Here is a 22,015-nt window from a genome sequence, read left to right as displayed (position 1 = left end):
ATGTACAAAATTCTCCTTTGACAATTGATGAAAGGATTCAACACAGTGCTCTTACAGGTGTTAGGGGTCAAAGGTCATGATTGGGTTATTTATTTAATGATTGGGTTATGTTATTTAATTTATATTTACATACGAAATGAGTAGGAGTTTAGACTTTTTCAACCCCTGCGGTAGCCTTTCAGCATTTCATTTGAGATCACAGGTTTGTCTAGGTGCTGTGAAAACAATGCTTTGGTGTGTGTGTGTGTGTGTGTGTGTGTATCATGTAAATAACAGTGCAGATGAGCAAAAGAAACAGAACGGTACAGAAGGTTGGCTGAATGCATAATTTATTCATCAAGTCTCACCATTGAAAATATGAAAGAAAACAAATGAAGAATGGTAACAACACAAAACACAAAAGAGCATTATTTATTACAGGAAAATCTAAGTCTGCCAGGAGATAGATTCTTAAAAGACAGAGATGCATGTATATACATACAAAGACTTCATATTAATGCATCAACTCAACTCGGGAAAACATGAAGACAGGCACACGCAGCCTCAGGCAGTAAATCCATTGGCAGTAATCTATTCCAACATATTCTCCCTGAAAGCTTGGAGGTCTATAGAAAACACTGTCAATAATTGATGCTCCTATCATGTGTTGTGATGCAGATTTATAGTGTGAACATTCATGTACATTAGTGTTGAATTATTACACTTCAGCTATGATGGCAGCTAAAAGTAAGTTTTATTTGTCATCATTATAAAGCGCATAGAATAACATTTCACCCTTTACAATGATTCATCTCAGGATTCTAATGTTCAGCCTATTTGGGGTTGGGAACCTGGACGAAACTCACCTCAGTTTAGATGGATGTAGTGGACCTACCTTAGCTTGAAGTATTCCATCCATTTGTCAGCAGAGAAATGTCATCCCTTTTCTTAAGGATTTCTTGAACAAGGTTGTTTGATAACCAGTGAATTACAGACTGGTTTTGGACTATATTTTAGGACCTTCTTTGGCTTTGTTACAGCCTTTAGTATTGGGCTTTTGTTTGTGGGTCTTTGAGAGTTGCTACTCTGTTTAGGCCTATGTGTTTGGCATTTCTGTTTAGAAGTCACTTAACGGTTGCATGCAGGCCTAGAGTTAGACAGTAAACTCCACTGTAACTTCACCGTAGGGTATTTGCTCTGTGTGGAAAAGGAAGCCTTGGCTCTACTGGCCTGCACGTTGACCTCTCACCGTGTGTTTAGTGGCTTCTATCCCTACATGAACACATCTACCCTCACGTAGGAATAAAAAGCCATAAGACACAGCAGCAATCTCACAGGAGGAGGAGGAGGGACGGACATCGCCTGAAGGAGGGCAAGGAAGAAAAGATGGGGAGGAGGAGGAGAGGAGAAACTGGTGCTCGGAAACTAGTGGAGGAGGAGAAGAACAGTGGGACAGCAGGAACGGAGGGAGACACAGGCAGGGAAATGGAACTGAGAGTAGGGAGTCGGGACATTAAGGGAACTAGCTACTAGCAGGGAACAGTCATAATGGACAAGTGGAGGCTTGGCTGGACCGTGTGTGCATGACTGTGCATGTAGATTATCAGTAAAACACTTCTCGTCAGATCTCAAAGTGTAACTCATCTCATCTCCCCTGTTTGTGTGTGAGAAACTGCCTATTTATGTGTCGGTTTGTCAGGTGATTGACATGTAGATCTCACTGACCATCCTCACTCAGGACCTCTCATGCTCAAACCATTAGGAATGCACCTCGGTTTCCTCCCTCACTTATGTACCACGACTAAGTTATGCCTGCGTGTGGGTTATTGTGCGAGTGTATTCGTGCGTAAGCCAGGCACATGGTGATAAATATGCATGACTCTCTGCCGCTGATATCCTGCTTTGTATGGAAATGAGCTTGTGTAAGTTTAATAATGCAATCCCGGTGGATTGGAAAGCCGACACGTTGCAGAGCGGAATTTTAAACAGGGCTCTCCGCCTGTGGGCTCCTCATGGCTGGGATCAGACCTGGCTCTCCGTACAGCAGAGACACCATGAGAGCCTTCCCCTCTGCAGCCCAGGGCTCTGAAATGGGGGCCAATGTTAATGAGGGGTACAAGAGAGGGAAGGCCAAAGCCACTGTCACAACTAGACCGCTGGGTGGAAACAGCAGGACTGAACAACAAGGGACTGGAGTTAAGTTGGTGATGGGAACTGGAGTCATGTGAGGTTGAGTTCGAGCTGGATTGGAACTTTTAAACTCCTAGGGCATGATGGGATTCATGGAGGGTGAGCCCAGCACATCTTGTGACCTGTTTTAAGAAAGAGGGGGGATGGGGGTTACACAATTGCAGGTACAATTATAGACGTGGTCAATGCGTAAAGTATTATTATAGACCGATAACCTTGCTCTATCTCAATAATAGATGTCTTCAGAAGACATGACTTACCTGTATGTGAGATGGTGGCACCAGCCGACCCACCTGTTAATGGCTAATTGCTGACATGTTGGTCGCTGAAACAACTTCTTCCAAATGTCTGGATTTTGTGGGGCCCTGAAAGAAGAACGGCGGGATAGATTATTATAATTATTATATAAAATAATATACATTTAATGCTGTGACAGTTATTATCACCATTGCTAAACATCACTATTGTTTAATGACAGCAGTAAAAAATCGAGTTAGTAGTACTGCCATTAGCGGCACAATTGAAGCCTTCTCTAAGACCTTATGGACCTCATTTGATAGATGTGCAAAAAATAGATTTTCTTTTCAAAGTATCCTATTTTGTTCCAAATAGTTCAGTATTACATGGCACACAATGAGCAGTGACATATTTATTGTAAAATGATCGATTGATCTGCCTCAAACTGACGCTATTGGAGAGACAGATTGCTCAAACATTTTAGCTCCAATAGCACGACATGACAAATGGGCTATTTACACAACAGATGAATAATGACTCACTCTAACCATTAGAAGTGGACTCTGGAACTACCCCAAACTGCACAAAGGCCTTGCCATCTATTAACATGTTGTACATGAATAATTAAACTCCTATAAAGTGCTAATTAATGTGTAATTTATGTACTATCCACAGATTTGATTGGGTTCTGGCTCTGATGGATCTTTGGGTGCGATTTCACAGTGGGAACAGATGTATACTCGTGCATCTGAGAGAGCTACGGTTGCTAGTGATCATTCCCACCCCACTGAGAACAAAATAGCCCTCATATATCCCTGTAATCTGCATTAGCACTGGAGCGCGAGCCCCGAGACAGCAGCTAGGAGGATGAGTAATGGGCTACTGCTGTAATGGCTGCTCCTGAGCCACACCCCAAAACCAAAACAAACTGCATGCAAGAGAAGAGGAGATGTTAGTAGAAGGAAGCTCCCCTCAACACTGTTTCTAATAACCAGCATCTCTCCAGCTATTACGACACGTGTCATGATGATACACCCGTTAAGCTAAAGAACAAAGCACAAATCCTTGTCAGAAAACTGCCCTAATACTGTAAGTCCCAAGAAATCATGGAGCAACTCCTCACACAGACGTCTGCACTCAATAATTCAACACAACCAAGACCTGGCCTGAAGACCCCTTCCCAACTTAGCCAACAATTCTCTGAAGAGTCTTTCCCTGCAGCAAGATAGGACAGCCATATCTAAAGTTTGAGAAGCCAACGCCAGTATTTCACCCTTGAGGATGAAATAGCCTTCAAAATGTCATGATAAAATGCTCTTAAAAATCTAATCTGGCCTCCCCTGCAATCTTCCATTCAGCTTCTTTCTCGTTCTCTTTCTACCTCTCGTTCTCCATAGCACTCCCACTCCCTTCGACTCCTCGATAAGTGAAAAGATTTTAGAGTAGGCAATAAAAGGCTCATCAGGACAAGCTGAAATGATTTCTTAATACGATGCCTTTTTAATGAGGACTGAACGAGACGGCCGTGTGGCTGATGGCAGGTCCCTCTTTATCTACGAGGGCAGGGCAGGAGGACTGATGGCACTTAAACACTGGCTGGCAACCCTCTCCACGGTGTGTGTGTGTGTGTGTGTGTGTGTGTGTGTGTGTGTGTGTGTGTGTGTGTGTGTGTGTGTGTGTGTGTGTGTGTGTGTGTGTGTGTGTGTGTGTGTGTGTGTGTGTGTGTGTGTGTGTGTATCATTGATTGGCCTTTATTCAGCCTACTCTACTCATTATTTTTTACTCTGAAAACCTGCCTCCTGCATTGTGAGAAGAGAGCCCTGCTATGATATATCTACCATATGATGACAATGTTATGAAAGACAAAAATATTGCAGTTAAAGCTGCAATATGTAACTTCTTGGGCGACTGGATTAAATTCACATAGAAATGTTAGTTATGGATCTGTCGTTGTTGCTTCTTTTGCTTTCGGTTTTGTACACCAGCTTCAAACAGCTGAAAATACAATATTTTTGGTTATTGAAAATATATTTCACAGCGATTTAGATGGTACAATGATTCTATACACTATAGTTGCTTGTTTTGTCACAAACTGAAATTAGGCGAACTATTATAATTTTAGCAACCAGGAAATGGCAGAGTCAGTGTAGTGCACCTTTAAATTGAGCTGCATGTTGGTGAATGACTCGGCAGAAGTATAGCATTAGGTTACAACTAACATAACCGTACATACTGCATCGATTCCGACTGGAAAAGTCTAACTTTGTTTGTAGAATTTTTTCCACACCTTTCTTATATTCTTCCAGCATTCCTGTATATCTGTCCTCATTCAAAGTTATTTCTTATCCTCTCTCACATCTCTCTCTCTTTCTTTAATTTCTCTCACTCTCTCTCTCATTTGACGGCTCTTAAGGTGGATGAATGGTCAGAGTTGGCTGACTTTGCTATGAAACCTGGAGGTCAGATTAGACCGAAGGCATCACGAGAGGAAGAAGGGGTGAGGAGTAGCAAGACAGGTCGGAGGAGAGAGACCCCCTTCTAGGCAGACAACAAAACGTGTTTGCGAATCACCCGCGTGGGCGTCCCGCCAAGCTGCCCCCCTCACATAATCAGAGCCTGGTGCGGACACAAGGTCGTTTCAACACCGGCTACGCCTCCCCAATTAGCATGCAGCCCGTGGCGCGGCCTGTCTGGGAGCAAACACGTGCATGGCGCGTCGCTGCCCTAATGAGCTGCCAGTCAGCAAGGAGCAGGCGGCAGGCACAATGTAAAAACTTTCCCGGAGTGTTTGCGTGTGGTCTCAAGGGCGGAATAGGACACTCTAACCTTGAGAAAACCGTCCAGCCATATACTCTACAGGTCACCCTGTCAGCTCCCTTGGAGAACAGGTGCTAAACTAGTGCTGCTATTCTACTCCACGACTCTGCCCAAAGGTCCTCAGAACTGTGTCTGAACCACTACAGCGCTACAACTTCCAAAGCTCTGTCAATAATGCTTATACATATTTGCAAAGGCCCTTTCCAAAGACACAAACTGTCTTTGCATGTTCTGTCCCATTGACAAATACCATATTAAATGTCAGTTTTCAACCAAAAGTGACTCCATGTTGTGAGCCAGCTACAGCAGTCTTCCTGTTGTCTTTGAATGTGTAATACTTTACATCTTGTTTCAGAATAATGTCCTTCAGCAGTTTATCAGTCTGCATCAAGTGATCATGTGGTCTACACAGAGTAACAGCAACAACACATTCAGGCCAAGTACACCGGAAAGCCTCTGTAACTGGGTCTGTCGCTAAGAGACGTTATTTAAACACGACAAAGGACAATATTTAGACCCGAAATGTCTCTCTCTGTGCTGAGGATCGATGTTAGGAGGCAGTGGGGGTTCTTGACTAGATAGAGATGTTTTTGGGGGCTAAGTCAGTGTCAGCTTTCCTAGAAGCTCTGTAAACCGTCTGGAGCGTTCACAATTCAACATTTCGCTAAACAAACACACCACAAATTGACCATTATTCTGTTCATGTTTTATGTTAGACACCTACTTTGTTAAAACCCTAACCCTAGCATCACCCTTCGGTATGACATACAATACATACTTTGTTTAGCTTTTGATTCCAACAAGGATCTGAGACTATAAAACTTTCAAAGTCTAAAGAAGATCCACCGTAACTCCTGTTATGGGATACATTTTCCATCCGTCTGGCATCATTGGGCGCTGCTGAAATTGATTGAAGGGTACGTTTCAGTTTTGCCGTCACTAAAGACATTTGCCAATTCAAACAACAAAAACAACCATAACAACAGCTGTTGGTTTATCAACATGCCGTGGCGTGTTACAAGCATATAGAGAGCTGAAAGCAAAGATATGGCTTCCAGGCCCTCAAAGTGTATGCATTGGTATATTACACTGATATATTTTAGTAAGAGAGGGGCTTTAACTTCTTGTAACTATAGGGGGTGCTGTTTCAAATTAGCATAATTGTCTCTACAGATTAAACTGCCTAGTACTCAATTCTTGCTCGTACAATATGCATATTATTGTTATTATTGGATAGAAAACACTCTAGTTTCTATAGCCGTTTAAATTATGTCTCTGAGTGAAGCAGAACTCATTCTACAGCACTTTTCCTCCCAGTGTGTGAGATTTAGACATCTTGGCCTCTGGTTCCAGATCAGTTTTAAAAGTCTCTGTTAATCCTATGAGATACAAACACTGCCCACGCCTTCCTCTAGATGTCAGTAAGTGGTGACAATTTGAATGGAATCGATTGCGCAATCATTGGCTCTATAAATGACAAAATACCGGAAGTAGCCTTCCTTTGGACACTGCGCTCAACGCAAGAAGGATATCTGACTGGCCTTTTTCCAAGCATTGGTTTAGCCAGTAATATAGCGTCGGTCATCTTTTTACTTGTTATAGGTGTTAGAAACATCATAATGTAGTTAATTTAAACCGTTTTATAGCAATTTATATCCGTTTAGTGCGATTTTGAGGCATTGCTTTGTAATAGACTTTGAAGCTCCGGGCACGTTTCAGGGTCCCGGTCGTACTTAGTGGGCATTTCGACGGACAAGTGGACATCTTTCGACCAAAAGAAGATTAGACCTAAGAAAGGATTCATTGTCCAAGATTCTGATGGGAGAACAGCTCATAGTAAGAACAATTTATGATGATAAATCGTGTTTCTGTCGATAAATGTTAAACGTTTATGCCGCCATCTTGTTTGCTATAGCTTCACTTGGCGCAGCCTGTATTGAAAAGTAAGGATAATTTAAAAAATGTAATTCCGCGATTGTATTAAGAATTAAATTGTCTATCAATCGCTGTCCACCCTGTATTTTTTAGTCAAGATTATGAGTATTTATGTATAAGACTAGATCACTGTCTAATATGGTGCAGGACATTTTCTGACCAGCTGAGCTACTTTTGTCATTGTCTAACCATGATTTTGGTGGCTAAATATGCACATTTTCAAACAAACTCTCTATGTATGTTGTAATATGATGTTACAGGAGTGTCATCTGAAGAATTCTGAGAAGGTTAGTGAAAAAATTAATATATTTTGGCGATGATTACGTTATCGCTCTCTTTGGCTAGAATCAATGCTCTGGTAATGTTTGCACATGTGGTATGCTAATATAACGATTTATTGTGTTTTCGCTGTAAGACACTTAGAAAATCTGAAATATTGTCTGTATTCACAGGATCTGTGTCTTTCGATTAGTGTATGCTGTGTATTTTTACGAAATGTTTGATGATTAGTAATTAGGTAATACACGTTGCTCTATGTATTTATTCTAGTCTAGTTGTGACGGTGGGTGCAATTGTAAACTATGATTTCTACCTGAAATATGCACATTTTTCTAACAAAACCTATCCTATACCATAAATATGTTATCAGACTGTCATCTGATGAGGTTTTTTCTTGGTTAGTGGCTATCAATATCTTAGTTTAGCCGAATTGGTGATAGCTACTGGTGTTGAGAGAAAATGGTGGACAAAGAAAAATGGTGATTTTTGCTAACGTGTTTAGCTAATAGATTTACATATTGTGTCTTCCCTGTAAAACATTTTAAAAATCTGAAATGGTGGCTTTATTCACAGGATCTGTATCTTTCATTAGGTGTCTTGGACTTGTGATTTAATGATATTTAGATGCTACTATTTAATTGTGACGCTATGCTAGCGATGCTAATCAGTGTGTGGGGGGGGGGGGGGGGGGGGGGGGGGGTGCTCCCGGACCCGGGGTAGAGGCTCGTGAAAGGTTAAGGAGGATAATTATCCAACAGAATCTTCTGCTTCCCACACATTTGTTCCAGATTCATCCTCCACACCAATCTGTCAAGACAATCTGCTCAGTTGCCTTGCCCAAAGTGTGATCAAACAGCCTGAACCAGCAGACTTGGAAAGGAAATAGAAGAACTCACTAGTTGATACTCCTTTGAACTCTCAATAAAGCACAGTGTCATTCGCAAATATAATAATTTATTTGTTTATTTGGGCATGAATGATTCAATTCATTAAATAATTTCTTCATCCACCCACTGCAGACAGAGGGATGTTGGAAGATGTACTGGTATCTAATGGGACCATTTCTGATAGGCTGCAGCACTGAATAACAAGTACAATAACACAACGAGTACAACATTAAGGTGCATGTAAGTTTTATGTACGGTATTATTAAGATGGACATTATGCCATGCTTAATGTACCCTAAGAACCAATGTGTCGTGCCCTTTACTGCTTCAAATCCTCTGAAACAGTTTCCCATCATTACATAATCACACTACTGAATGGCACATCTACAATCAAGTCTATGCGAAAGCAAGTCACGCCTCGTAAAGCCCCGACGGAGTTCGCTAACTGTCTTTTTTGTCATTGCATCCGCATTGTGCCGGTCCCTGTCGGCAAAGGAGTGTTCTGTTATTGCTGAGCCAATCACCCTGCTGACTGTTTGCTGGCCCCTATTTCCCTGCCACTAATCTGCCAGCTCCCTGATGCAGGCTCTAAATCAGCTTTCACTCCTGAGCTGCCACCCCATGACGACGCAAGGAGCATCCCAAGGGTGCCTCGCAGAGCAGCCAGAGCCCAGGGTTTCCATGGAGATGTGAGCGTTAGGACGTGGATGGGCTAATGATGCCGTTATCTCCACTCTAATGGTTCTGGCAAGAGGCCAGGGTTAATAACACCATGAGATGACCCTAACAAGGAGATCAGCCAATGACGACAGGCCTCTACTGTCCAAATACACCTGCTGTCTACTATGTGTTTTGAGTGTTTGTGTGAGTGACAAAGAGAGAGCAGTTTCAAGGAATATTGGGCTGTAACAGTGTGAAATCTTGTTGGTAAGAATTCCTCCATAGGATCGAATGGAGGGCTTCTCTCACATCTTGAGAGGGACAAGCGGTGAGAGATGTAGCTAAAAAGTGAATAAACTCATAGGAAGGTGGTATGATTAATGTGCAACAAGTTACGGCTAGCACACAGACACACTTAGCCCCCCGTTATCGAGCAGCACAGATGTGCACAGCCACTTCCCAGCCCTCCCCTCATCCACATCCATCAGAGAAATGCACCTTGGGAGATTGAGAGGATGGCACCGGCGCCAAGTCCACCATCTGCCGTCATTTAGAGATAAATGACGGCCCAAACCTAGAGGGAGCTCTCCCTCCGCCTGTCTGGTTCTGCTGCCAGCCACCAACGTGGTGACGGATCCGCCCAACCTTCGCATCCAAAATCGATGTCTGAGACCCTGGCTGTCAGAATGGAGTGCACCTCGGAGAGAAACTCAGCCTGGCTTTGGTTGGCCGAGCACAGTCTTTTCCTCTGGAGGGTGGGCAGCTGGAACAGCTGCACTGCCACTGATGCCGCGTTGTAAAGGTACTCACTAATACCTTACAATTGGTCAGGTTTATCAAGGCAACATGATCATATTTTGTGAACTATGCATCTGAACAGCTGTACGTTAGAACTGTATGTAAGGAGCACCTTGGGGAACATCATTGTTCCAGGTCTAGGAACATCCTCTGTTCCCTGGGAAAAGCACTAAAGTTCCAGTTAGCTAAGTTCTCACACTGACTCTGAGCCACTATATCACCGAGCCACCAAGCCATAGCAGTCTGCTGATGGGAGGTTAGCTTGATTAATTTCATGGATTTGGAAATGAGCCGTGGTGATAAGGCTATCGCTCCCTCATCTGGGGCTGACGGGGGCGTAATTAAACAGATAGCCAAAGATGATGAGGAAATGGTCTGGAAAGCCTGGGGAATATGAGGGTGGAATCGTCGGCTCGTTTACGCAGGCGGATGATTAGATTGGCGCTTAATTGCCGCCCATGCTATTTTTAGGGGATCTGCTCACATGAGGCGTTCCCCCACTCCGTCATTTGAGCGGTCAAGGTCAGCCCACTGCTCCCCTACTCAATTGTTAAGGCTGTGTCACAGGGATGGGTGGTAGGCGATATTGAGAAAAGGTGCCCACGAATCTCCACCGACCCCCCCCCCCCCTCATCACGTCTCTGCCGAGATGTCTCTGAGATTGGGGTCAGGAGTGGGTGAACCGCAGCCTAATGGGAAAATCCAGGATGATGGCTTGAAATGGCACGGCGGTGCCCAGTGAACTTAAAGCACCCCCAGGATCAGTTATCTATAGCAGAACTGTGCTCATCAGTGTAGCTTATCGATCTCTGATATCAATCTCTGCTAGAACTGGTTGACCCCTCTACCAGTCTCACTAAGAGTCTCTGTATCCCAATACTGGAATGGTCCTAAGCAGAATCACCTGTTTATCTCTCTGAAACCAATGCTCTTTCAGAATGCATATAACAGTATTCCTAGGGTTGTTGAGGCAAGATTTCGTCTGCACTTAGTCTAAGTTGGTTTTTCTTCTAACCTTATCTGATACACAAGTTGTGCATTATCTTGATAGATTTATATTACATATCATCTTACACTGGTCTGTTCTCTATCTAAACAACCAGATACATTTCAAGACAGGCTGGTGAAATGCTTGCTCTTGCAATAGAGGAAGAGAAAGTACATTATCAAGCTCCTTTGGGGTGCATACTCAATAGAACTTTAGCTACCTCTGGTGCTGAACCACACCTTTCTGCAAGAACAGAAGAAAAAGTCACTTGGGTATTAGAGCCACACAATAGCACTTATTTGCAAATTGAACACTTCCTGTAGCGTTGCATGAAACAGAAGGTTTGGGTGGTATTACTGAAAGAAAACATTTTGATAAATAGTCCCCTGGCCAGATCAATATCATAGCCTGATTGTTGCGCCATAGGATCAAAGACCGCGAGACAGAGATGGATAACTGGATAACAGCATAGATGCCATTGTGTATTTCTCACAAAAGCTATTGGATGAGAGCTTCCTGAGCAAAAAGTCATCAGGCAAGGCTATTGGGTGAGGTGATTTCATACATACGGACACATAACATGATTGGAGGGTGCGAGTCTTTCGAGAAACAGAGAGGACGATTGGATGAGACAGATGTGAAAACGTGCTGTAGACGTCTGTCTCATGCTCACGCAGTCTGCCTGAACGGCCATGGTGTCTGTGTTGCATGCCGTTCTCCAAAAGGCTCTGCGAAACGCTAAAGCCGTCCATAAAACCATAATCCCGGCTCTGCAGACACGGAAGACAATAGAGCTTTATCGCTTTGGGTGACACTCTCTGTGTGTTTCCCAGCATCCTCCGGGCTTATCGCGCCACGGCACCCAGCGTATCGTCCCATTATCCCAAGCACCGGGGCAGCCCTTAGAGCTGGAGAATGAGCCGACTTGTCAGACAGCAGTACAAAGAGAATCTGTAGAGCCATGGATTAGAGAGAGAGAGAGATAAATAGATAGATGCAGGGAGGGAGAGAGAGAGATGCAGGGAGGGAGAGAGAGAAAGTCAGAGGGAGAGAGGTGCCTAGAGAGAAAACGAAAAGGATGTTGAAGGCGAGTTCTACCTTATACACCTGTCGTGGAAATTCTGGGCTGACCAACTGAATTGTTGCTAAAGGTAGCAACAATCCTTAATCAATCAAAAAAACAAGCAAGTATTCAATCAATCAAATAGGATGAAAGAGAAAACACTTTATTTGTGCAATAAAATCCTCTCCCGTCCACAATCACTCACACACACCCGGACGCCAACTCTCGTAGAATCCCAATATCACCAAAAAGCTATATGGTGCAGACGAGCACGCACGCCATCCCAAGATCCCACACTTCATTACGTGCCCAGCCAACCTTGACAGGAGTAAATCGATGCAGGATAATAGCCAGCAGACGCCTCCTCCCTCCATCCCACCCGCCGGTTTTATCAGCACTGCAGATCATTCCGCTTATCAGACTGGGCCAGTAATAACCCTACCATATAGCGTCTGTTGTGATCACTGACAGCTCGGCTCTGCTCTGTGTGGTGACAGTATGTATATGTTAAGCTCACTCTCCTGTTCTGTCTGCCGTGTGTCAGACTCCTTTCAGTTTGGGGCTGTTCTGTTTGATGTATTTTCAGGTATCTGAGATGTTTGTGGCTGTGAATGACAAATAAAAAGCCCTGCACAAGGTTAATGCTACCCAGTCTCATGCTCTCTATTTTCAACAATGACATGGGGTTGGGTTTGGATGCCCAGTTGGCTACAATTACAATTATAAAATGCATGTTTATAACTTAGCCTATATCGGGACATATCAAATTCTTGGCGCATCTCTCTTTAACTCCAATATTAACATTATGCATCATTCAAATGGGAGAACATTTCTTTGAGTGACAGTTAAGGCATTTCCAATAACCAAACGCAGGGGTTTTACTGTGGAATTAAAAGTGAACAAATCAATTATGGGGATCTTAAGATGTGAAGAGTGAAAGGAGGTAGAGTAGAAAAGACAGAGGGTCGAAGGTCAATATCGCAAAGTTTAGAATTAAATAAAGAAAATGTCTAGTGTGGAGAACCAGTCAGCTCTGTCAAACAAACCATTTAAAAAAAATGTAAAGACACTTCTTAAAACAAAATACAGTAGTGGGAAAGAAAGGGAATTCAGATATTTCAAAGAGCTGTCAAAAAGCAAGGTTGGCTCAGGTGATGATGACCTGTCAGCAGAGTATTGATCAGAATTATGATCAAAGACGGCATCCTTTCACCTTACCAGTGGGAAGCAAAATCCCAACTGAAGGTCTTATCTATGATGAAGAGCACGGTTGGTGAGTTTAATGATTTATTTTTTTCTCATTTTTAGCAGACACTCTTATCCAGAGCGACTTACAGGAGCAATTAGGGTTAGGTGCCTTGCTCAAGGGCACATCGGCAGATTTTTCACCTAGTCTGCGCCGACATTCAAACCAGCGACCTTTCGGTTCCTGGCCCAACCCTTGTAACCGCTAGGCTACCTGATGTCCGATCTCATGGTGTCTCAAAGCTCTAACATTTCTTGCTATCCTCATTCCCTGGCCGGAGCTCTGTGTAAATACATTTAAAATGTACCCTTCCTTTTTCCTTTCCCTGAGGTAATCACTGCTAGGCATAACTAGATTGGTGAAGAGCTCTTTGAGTGCCTGCTGCTATAGCAAACACCCCTATCACCTGACAGGACGGGGACTAAATAAATATCAAAAGTCTTACAAATATTAAAATATGCTGTCAAAAGAAAATTCAACTATGAATCAACTGAAAGTCTAAAAACATGTTAAATAAAGCCTACAGCACATAAATGTAAAATAAATTAAATCACTCTACAGCTGTTTAGTAAGTAAATTCCACTGCAGCCGGGCTAGATGTAAGGTAAACTTATCCGAGGCTGGTGTTGATGCAGAGTTAATATTGAAGCAGCTGCAACTCTCAGTGTGGCGGCCATTAAGATGGGGGGGGTCTGATCGAGGGGGTTCTCCAGAGAGAAGGTATCTAATGAAGGGACATCGCTCCTCGACATCTGCCTCCCTCCATCCCCGTTTACACCCCTCCCTCTGCCGCAGCAACCCCATCGCCTCCATCTCTTCCTCTTCCTGTTAGCTATGTTTGTTTTCAGCCGTTTTTCGTAGGGGGGTCTGGAGAGAATGAAGGAGGGGTACCCCCCCCCAACACCTTCTCCCCAGGGCTGCTCATAAACCCACCATCCATCTCCATTATGCCCCAGAAAATGCTATTTGTCACTTTGCGGGGAAAAAATAATCAATATGTCTTGTGGGGGCAGCGAGCGCATTAGAGGAAGCAAATTGATGTCTCTCGCCCCAGCGCGCCTCTCCAGCACACTGCACCCCAACTAATGGGAAACCTCACAGGTCTGGCAGACAGGGACACACGGCCAGTGTGTGTGTGTGTGTGTGTGTGTGTGTGTGTGTGTGTGTGTGTGTGTGTGTGTGTGTGTGTGTGTGTGTGTATGTATGTGTGAGCACGTGACTGAATAATTGAGTTAGTGAGCAGGCCATAGGGAACCGGTAAGTAATGGATTTGGCCAATGGGTTTGGCAGTGTGGCTATATAACTGTATCTCTGTATGTATGTAACTCCTTCTTCCTTAAGCCTTAGCTCTACTAGTCATCTGGTACCAGGTCTCTGGGCATGTCTCTCTGTCTCAGGGCCTCCACGGAGCACCTTAAAGACCACCTCCCCGCCTAACACTACACTGTCAGGGCCAAGAAACGCCCTCCCCTGATTGGTGCCTTGCAGACAGGAGTGACTCCCGCTCACATCACATCACCATGTTCCTAGAGAGCTCAGACAGCAGAACCCATGAGGTCTTAGCTCAGGTGGTCGGAATCACAAATGTCCAAAGAGAGCCTGCCAAAATCTTTTAGAATCTATCATAATAAGTCCCTCTCCTCTTTCTGGACTGGTGATGGTTGTTTCAGTCAGCTTAAGACATTTGTCTTTAACAGCCCCAACCCTGGGTAGGTTGAGACAAGGTATGTGGTTGGGTGTCTCAAAGATGAAGATTGGTTGCAAAATGAGAAAAGACACACACACACACACACACACACACACACACACACACACACACACACACACACACACACACACACACACACACACACACACACACACACAGAGAGAGAGAGAGAGGATCATTCTCAGAATCTGTCAGAGCTCAGAAGGCTATGTGTCTCATTCCAAGCTCTGGATGGGGGCTGGCACCACAGGATATTCTATTATTCATCTATTCGATGTTGAGGGCTTCAGGGCCTGTCAATCACAATTTACCTGGGCTGTCCACACACTCCCACTCCCGTCAGCTCCTGCTAGTTCTCCCCTTCTCAGATACACACACAAGCTCTGAACACCTCTATCTTGCACATTTCCCTTAGTTGTAGTCCTTGATCCAAGCAAGGTGATCTAGAGATTACGTCCGCCTTACAATACAAGCCTGGTTGCTTTCGAGCAGCCAGCAAACAAATTCATCACACAGACTCACAAAGGGTTGACATTGCAAGGTCTTTTGGGATGCATGTAATAGAGAGGAAATATGATTTTGTATATTTATGAAGCATTCTCTTGAGTATTTACCATTATAAATGGAATATTTTAAATGTTTTAAGCACCATTTTATCCAATGACTTTCAGAGATTAGACAATTAAAAACTTTACATGATTAGAATTTCTAATTTCATGCAGCAACAAGAACACAGTTCAAAGTTGAATATTTTAAAACTTTACAATGTATGCACACATCTCTACTGAAAAATATGTTTTTTTAAGTAAGCACAGATCCACCAGGAAAAAGTGGATACTTAGGCTGTGTTTACACAGGCAGACAAATTCTGATATTTTTTACACTAATTGGTATTTTGACCAATAACATCAGATCTATTCACATTAGATCTTTTTCAGAGCTGATCTGATTTGTCGAAAGACAAAATAATTATTAAAAGATAAGAATTGGCTGCCTGTCTAAACACAGCCTAATCAAACCTTATTCACAGTTAAAATGAGTTAAGATGATGCAGTAGGTGGATAAATACAGACTAATGGTTTCAGTACTGATGCACACAGACACACACATGATGACACACCTATGGTAGAGCTGAATGGTCCTCGAGGCCTGTTCTGCTCCAGTCTATGTCAGTCTGTACCACACACCATCCATAGCAGAATATGAACATCATTCTACCTGCATAACAAAAACAGAAGAGACCCATTATCAAAGACAGTAAGACATCTCTTATCTTTATCATAAAAACTGTATACTGTACAATCTTCTCAGTCTCACACATTTAAACACCTTCCCTTCCATGTAAATTCAGAACACGTTATCTAGCAAGTGCTATTATCCTACCATCTATCTCAAAGGGAGGATGCGAGCCGATTTGGATCTCATTCTCTGGTTGCTGCTGACAGCATGTTTGCATGGCCATTTGTCTGCCTGTCCCTCCCTGACTATGGCAATATGTTAAGACTGTCATAGAAACCTGTGCCTGATTGATGATGACAGAATGTTTGGTTTCTTGTCTGTCGTTATGTTCATTGCTGATGATGATTAATGACAAACAGTTGACATATTTGAGATTATAAACTGGGTGGTTTGAGTCCTGAATGCTGATTGGCTGACAGCCATGGTATATCAGACAGTATTAGAGGTCGACCGATTATTATTTTTCAACGCCGATACCGATTGTTGGAAGATCAAAAAAAGCCGATACCGATAAAAGGCCAATTTTTATGTATATTTGTAATAATGACAATTACAACAATACTGAACGAACAATAAACCCTTTTATTTTAATGTAATATAATACATAAATAAAATCTATTTAGTCTCAAATAAATAATGAATCATGTTCAATTTGGTTTAAATAATGCAAAAACAGTGTTGGAGAAGAAAGTAAAAGTGAAATATGTGCCATGTAAAAAACCTAATGTTTAAGTCCCTTGCTCAGAACATATGAAAGCTGGTGGTTCAATATTCCCAGTTATTCAATATTCTCAGGCACTTTAGTATTGCCAGCCTAATCTCGGGAGTTGATAGGCTTGAAGTCATAAACAGCGCTGTGCTTCAAGCATTGCTAAGAGCTGCTCGCAAACGCGGTAAAGTGCTGTTTGAATGAATGCTTATGAGCCTGCTGCTGCCTACCACCGCTCAGTCAGACCGCTCTATCAGACCGCTCAGTCAGACTGCTCTATCAAATATCAAATCATAGACTTAATTATAATAAACACACAGAAATACGAGCCTTTGGTCATTAATATGGTCAAATCCGGAAACGATCATTTTGAAAACAAAACGTTTATTCTTTCAGTGAAATACAGAACCATTACGTATTTTGTCAAACGGTTGGCAAACCTAAGTCTAAATAATTGCTGTTACATTGCACAACCTTCAATGTTAAGTCATAATTATGTAAAATTCTGGCAAATTAATTATGGTCTTCGTTAGGAAGAAACACATTTTGCAACGAGCCAGGCGGCCCAAACTGTTGCATATACTCTGACTCTGCTTGCAATGAACGCAAGATAAGTGACACAATTTCCCTAGTTAATATTGCCTGCTAACATGAATTTATTTTAACAAAATATGCAGGTTTAAAAAAATATACCTCTGTGTATTGATTTTAAGAACGGCATTGATGTTTATGGTTAAGTACATTTGTGCAACAAATGTGCTTTTTTCGCGAATTAGCTTTTGTTAAATCATCACCCGTTTTGCAAAGTTGAAGTAGGCTGTGATTCGATGATAAATTAACAGGCACCACATTGATTAGATGCAACGCAGGACAAGCTAGTTAACCTAGTAATATCATCAACCATGTGTAGTTAACTAGTGATTATGTGAAGATTGACTGTTTTTTATAAGATAAGTTTAATGCTAGCTTGCAATTTACCTCGGCTCAGTGCAGCCACAAGGTCCTTTTCACACTGTGCTCGAGTAACTGTCGGTCAGCCTGCCACGCAGTTTCCTCATGGATTGCAATGTAATCGGCCATAATCGGCATCCAAAAAAGCAGATTACCGATTGTTATGAAAACTTGAAATCGGCCCTAATTAATCGGCCATGCCGATTAATCGGTCGACCTCCAGACAGTATACCACGGGTATGACAAAACGTTTATTTTTACTGCTCTAATTACATTGTTGACCAGTTTATAATAGCAATAAGGCACCTTGGGGGTTTGTTATATATGGCCAATATACCACGGCTAAGGGCTGTATCCAGGCACTCTGCGTTGCTTCGTCCATAAGAACAGCCCTTAGCCGTGGTATATTGGCCATATACCACACCCCCTCGGGCCTTATTGCTTAAATAGAGACTGATGATGATTAGGAGAAGTTCTCACTGGCTGAAAATCCAGGATCAGCTTGTGTATAAGTAACTGCTAGATTGTGTATAAGCTGTAACTAAGTACAATGTAAGTATTATATAGCAATTTGCAATATGCATTAGTTTGCAAGTAATGTATAATAAATTATGTGCTGTTCAGTTCCAGTGGTAGAGCAGGTGCAAATTGGTTTCAGTGAAAGAGACATGGCAGTGTATGTATGGGTTTAGGTGAAAGAGACATTATCATTCTAGTATACAACATAAAAAGCTTCTCTCATGTCAAGTCATTTTTATGATATGCGCATAATCATTTCCGTTCTGATGGAATAAGGAGCAATGTTTGGCCAGGGTGCCATTTTCAAGAAAACGTTTTTTTCCACATCACAGACAGAATGAAATCGAGACGCCGTAGGGTAAATCTGAGCTTTGGCTGATGCCAACAGTGAAACTGTGGCAATTAGAAAAACAGTGTGTGAGTTGGCTGGTGCATGCACCGCTGGGCACAAATGAGTCTAGCAGCCCGGGTGACACAGGCAGGCTGTAGCGCAGCCGCCTAAGACACGCCTAAGACTCCCATTGTGCCACGGCTAATCCATTTCCACTCTAACAAGCTGCTGCCTCCGACTGAGTCATCCAACTAGTCGTTTCTCTCCCGTCTGTTGGTCCTCGTTCCGGTCCAAACTCAAGCTGTACTGGGATCTGTGTGAAGCTAACATGATGGCTCGGTTACAAAAGGCAAAGTCCCTCCCAGTGAAATAGTTACTGGTTCAGGGACTGTCCACGTTTATTGTTAAGTTCAATGAAAGCTTTAAGACTGGTGGTGATTATGATCGTAACACCTCAACAAATGTGGGTGTAATATTCAAAGCAGAGCAATACATGTACCATGCACAGACTCAATAATAGTACGTTTGAACCGATACCAGCGCAGTGAACATTCTTTAGATGACTGAAATATCCAAACGCACATTTCTCCAGCATAAGAAGAACATACTCTGTACCTCAGCAGGGAGTTGTGTGAGGTTACTGACTTTCCTCTCGACGTTTGATGCTGACAGGTGGCAAATCAACTACAGTGCATCCTCAGCCGTTCTGACACATGGCAGCATCAAGTACCCTGCAGTCAATGTGAGATGATGAGAGTTTCTCTCCAACCAGTCGAGTATGAGCATCAAAGCGGCCACAGCAAGCCACATATATTGTACAGAGAATTAAAACTGCCCTTTCAACTTGTAACTCCCTGGAGAGACCATGGAGAAGATATTAGCACGTCTCCAGTCTGGTATCATGAATGGGATCATGCTCTTCATCGTTTAAGACATATAACCCCATTTATTCATTCTTTCAAACACTGCCACAAAATCTATTATATACGATTCATTTGGTGATGGAGTGGATTTTGTACAGACAATCTGGTCATAATCGGTAGACCTACTGTCCAAGTTAGTAGTTCCTTTTCACATAGTTTAATAATTCAAATGATTGTGACAAATACCCATCTGGATGTTAGTCCAAACATAGGCAGATTTTTAGCAAAAGCAATACCTCCCATGAATTAATTTCCCTCACTAGAGACAATAAAACTAGCAACAATTTCCCCCATCTAGGTCATAGGGGCTCTAAAGCTGGTTTAAACAGTCCAGAGCAGGGGGGCTCCCAAAGACAGGTGGAGGCTTGCAGAGACCTTACAAGGACTCACAGAGAGGAGAGATGGGGCTCTCCTAATGAAGCACTTAGAGACAGACAGGAGTGACATACTGCCTTTAAAATACTGACATTTTTTCCCCTTCTCATTTATTCTATTTTAATCTGCCTCTAGCCTTCCCCTGCTATAGGCCCTTGACTCTGGAAATTAGAAGTCTTTATTACATTTTTAAAAACATGGAGGTCCTTTTTCAAAGAAATATGCCTCTGTCTAAGCTGGTCCCACTTTACAATAAGTGTCCCTCAGACCATGTAATTACGTGTAATTACAATTGTGAGTTCATTTGTAAATGCTTGAAATAGGATGCATGCTGAAAACAGGTATAAATGTGTAACAATGTATAACTAAACTGTAGCTGTAAATACATAGTTACAGTTTGATTGTGGTTTATTCTCTTAAAAAGTCAGCAGTAGACCTGGGTTCAACTACTTGTTTTGTTACTTAAATACTTATTTTCTGTGTATTTGAGTATTTACAAATAATCTGAATAGAGTAACTCTATTGGAAGTATTTTCAAAGACTTATTTCAAAAACTATTTTTAAAATACTCGGGTTAAATGCATGGAAGTTAATTTGAGTCAGTGTATTTGAGTATTTCCAAATACATTCCAATATTCAACTACTTTTCAAAAAAATATATCTAAATACTTACTTCCAGAGGTCTTTGAAAGTAAGTGAAATATCCAAAATAGTATTTAAACCCAGGTCTGGTCAGCAGTAAAATTACCAACAGACCAACACGCTTTAGAAAGCAGTCTCAACAACATGCTTCTGACATACCAAAATATGACCAAGTGAGAGTTCTCCACATCTCACATAACATCAACAGTCACCACATCACACATAACATCAACAGTCACCACATCTCACATAACATCAACAGTCACCACATCTCACATAACATCAACAGTCACCACATCTCACATAACATCAACAGTCTCCACATCTCACATCACATCAACAGTCACCACATCTCACATCACATCAACAGTCACCACATCTCACATAACATCAACAGTCACCACATCACACATAACATCAACAGTCACCACATCACACATAACATCAACAGTCACCACATCTCACATAACATCAACAGTCACCACATCTCACATCACATCAACAGTCACCACATCTCACATAACATCAACAGTCACCACATTTCACATAACATCAACAGTCACCACATCTCACATTACATCAACAGTCACCACATCTCACATAACATCAACAGTCACCACATTTCACATAACATCAACAGTCACCACATCTCACATTACATCAACAGTCACCACATCACACATAACATAAACAGTCACCACATCACACATAACATCAACAGTCACCACATCTCACATAACATCAACAGTCATAGGCTACGCTACACCATCAGCTATTGTTTGCTTTCGATGCAGTGCCCCCTCCACCCACTCCCTGCCAGGGTGTTGTGATATGAGATTATAGATTAACAGGCTGTTCAAAGTGACTGCTACTTGCGACTTTTCTGATTGGCAGAGGGAAAATCAACAAAATAAACCTCCAGCCAAGGACAAGGCACGTCAATAACTGCCAACCTCGGCTTAGAGAAGCTTATAACAGGGTCTCATTTCCTACGTTAAAACAACGAGCCTGGAGACCGGCTCAGTGCAAACAACAGAACAAGAAGCCAAATCCCACTCACCTTCATTTTGAACACGTACAGTTGGTGTTTGAGCCACAGCAAATATTAGCATTACAACTAGTGGGATGCTATCTGACTGTTTCGCTGTAGTTTGGTTTCCAGAAGCCTCTCTTAACAAAAGCAGAAAAGACAACGAATGTACTATTTTCTGTGTATGAGATAAAAAAAGATATAAACCTAGAATGTGCGTCAATGTTTAGGTAAATCTGGACACATCCTTTTGTTGTCTGATGTGATCTGGTATAGCCTGGCAGTAACAGTAGTGTTGTATGCTATTGGTAAGTTATGACTATGTATGCTACAGTATACACCATGAAAGCAAACTCGAGATGTGCTGACATTGTGATCACCAAACACTTGGCATATTGCAAATATCAATGTTGGTTTTCTACTTGTGTAGTATCCTGGTGGCAAGCTCTTCCTGTGTGCTATACTGGTAGTTAACATAGGGTAGAGAGGCTATGCAGTGTGTCTTTGGC

At 42.4% G+C, this 22,015-nt stretch overlaps 1 long non-coding RNA gene across 2 annotated transcripts in view; it reads right to left on the bottom strand.

Annotated features, from left to right (window-relative positions):
* Positions 1-312: 312 nt before the first annotated feature.
* LOC129838443 (uncharacterized) overlaps positions 313-22,015 on the bottom strand; it is a 32,913-nt gene continuing 11,210 nt past the window's right edge. For both annotated transcript variants that reach the window (XR_008756848.1, XR_008756847.1), the window contains exons 3-5: positions 15,908-16,005; positions 2,430-2,534; positions 313-2,291 (exon numbers count right to left, since the gene is read on the bottom strand). This is a non-coding gene — a long non-coding RNA (uncharacterized LOC129838443). The remainder of the gene's footprint in view (positions 2,292-2,429; positions 2,535-15,907; positions 16,006-22,015) is intronic.

The sequence above is a fragment of the Salvelinus fontinalis genome, chromosome 39 (genome assembly GCF_029448725.1).
Source record: "Salvelinus fontinalis isolate EN_2023a chromosome 39, ASM2944872v1, whole genome shotgun sequence".
NCBI lineage: Eukaryota > Metazoa > Chordata > Actinopteri > Salmoniformes > Salmonidae > Salvelinus > Salvelinus fontinalis.
The sequence above is the reverse complement of the archived record's forward strand: the minus strand, read 5'-3'. Positions and strand labels throughout refer to the sequence as shown.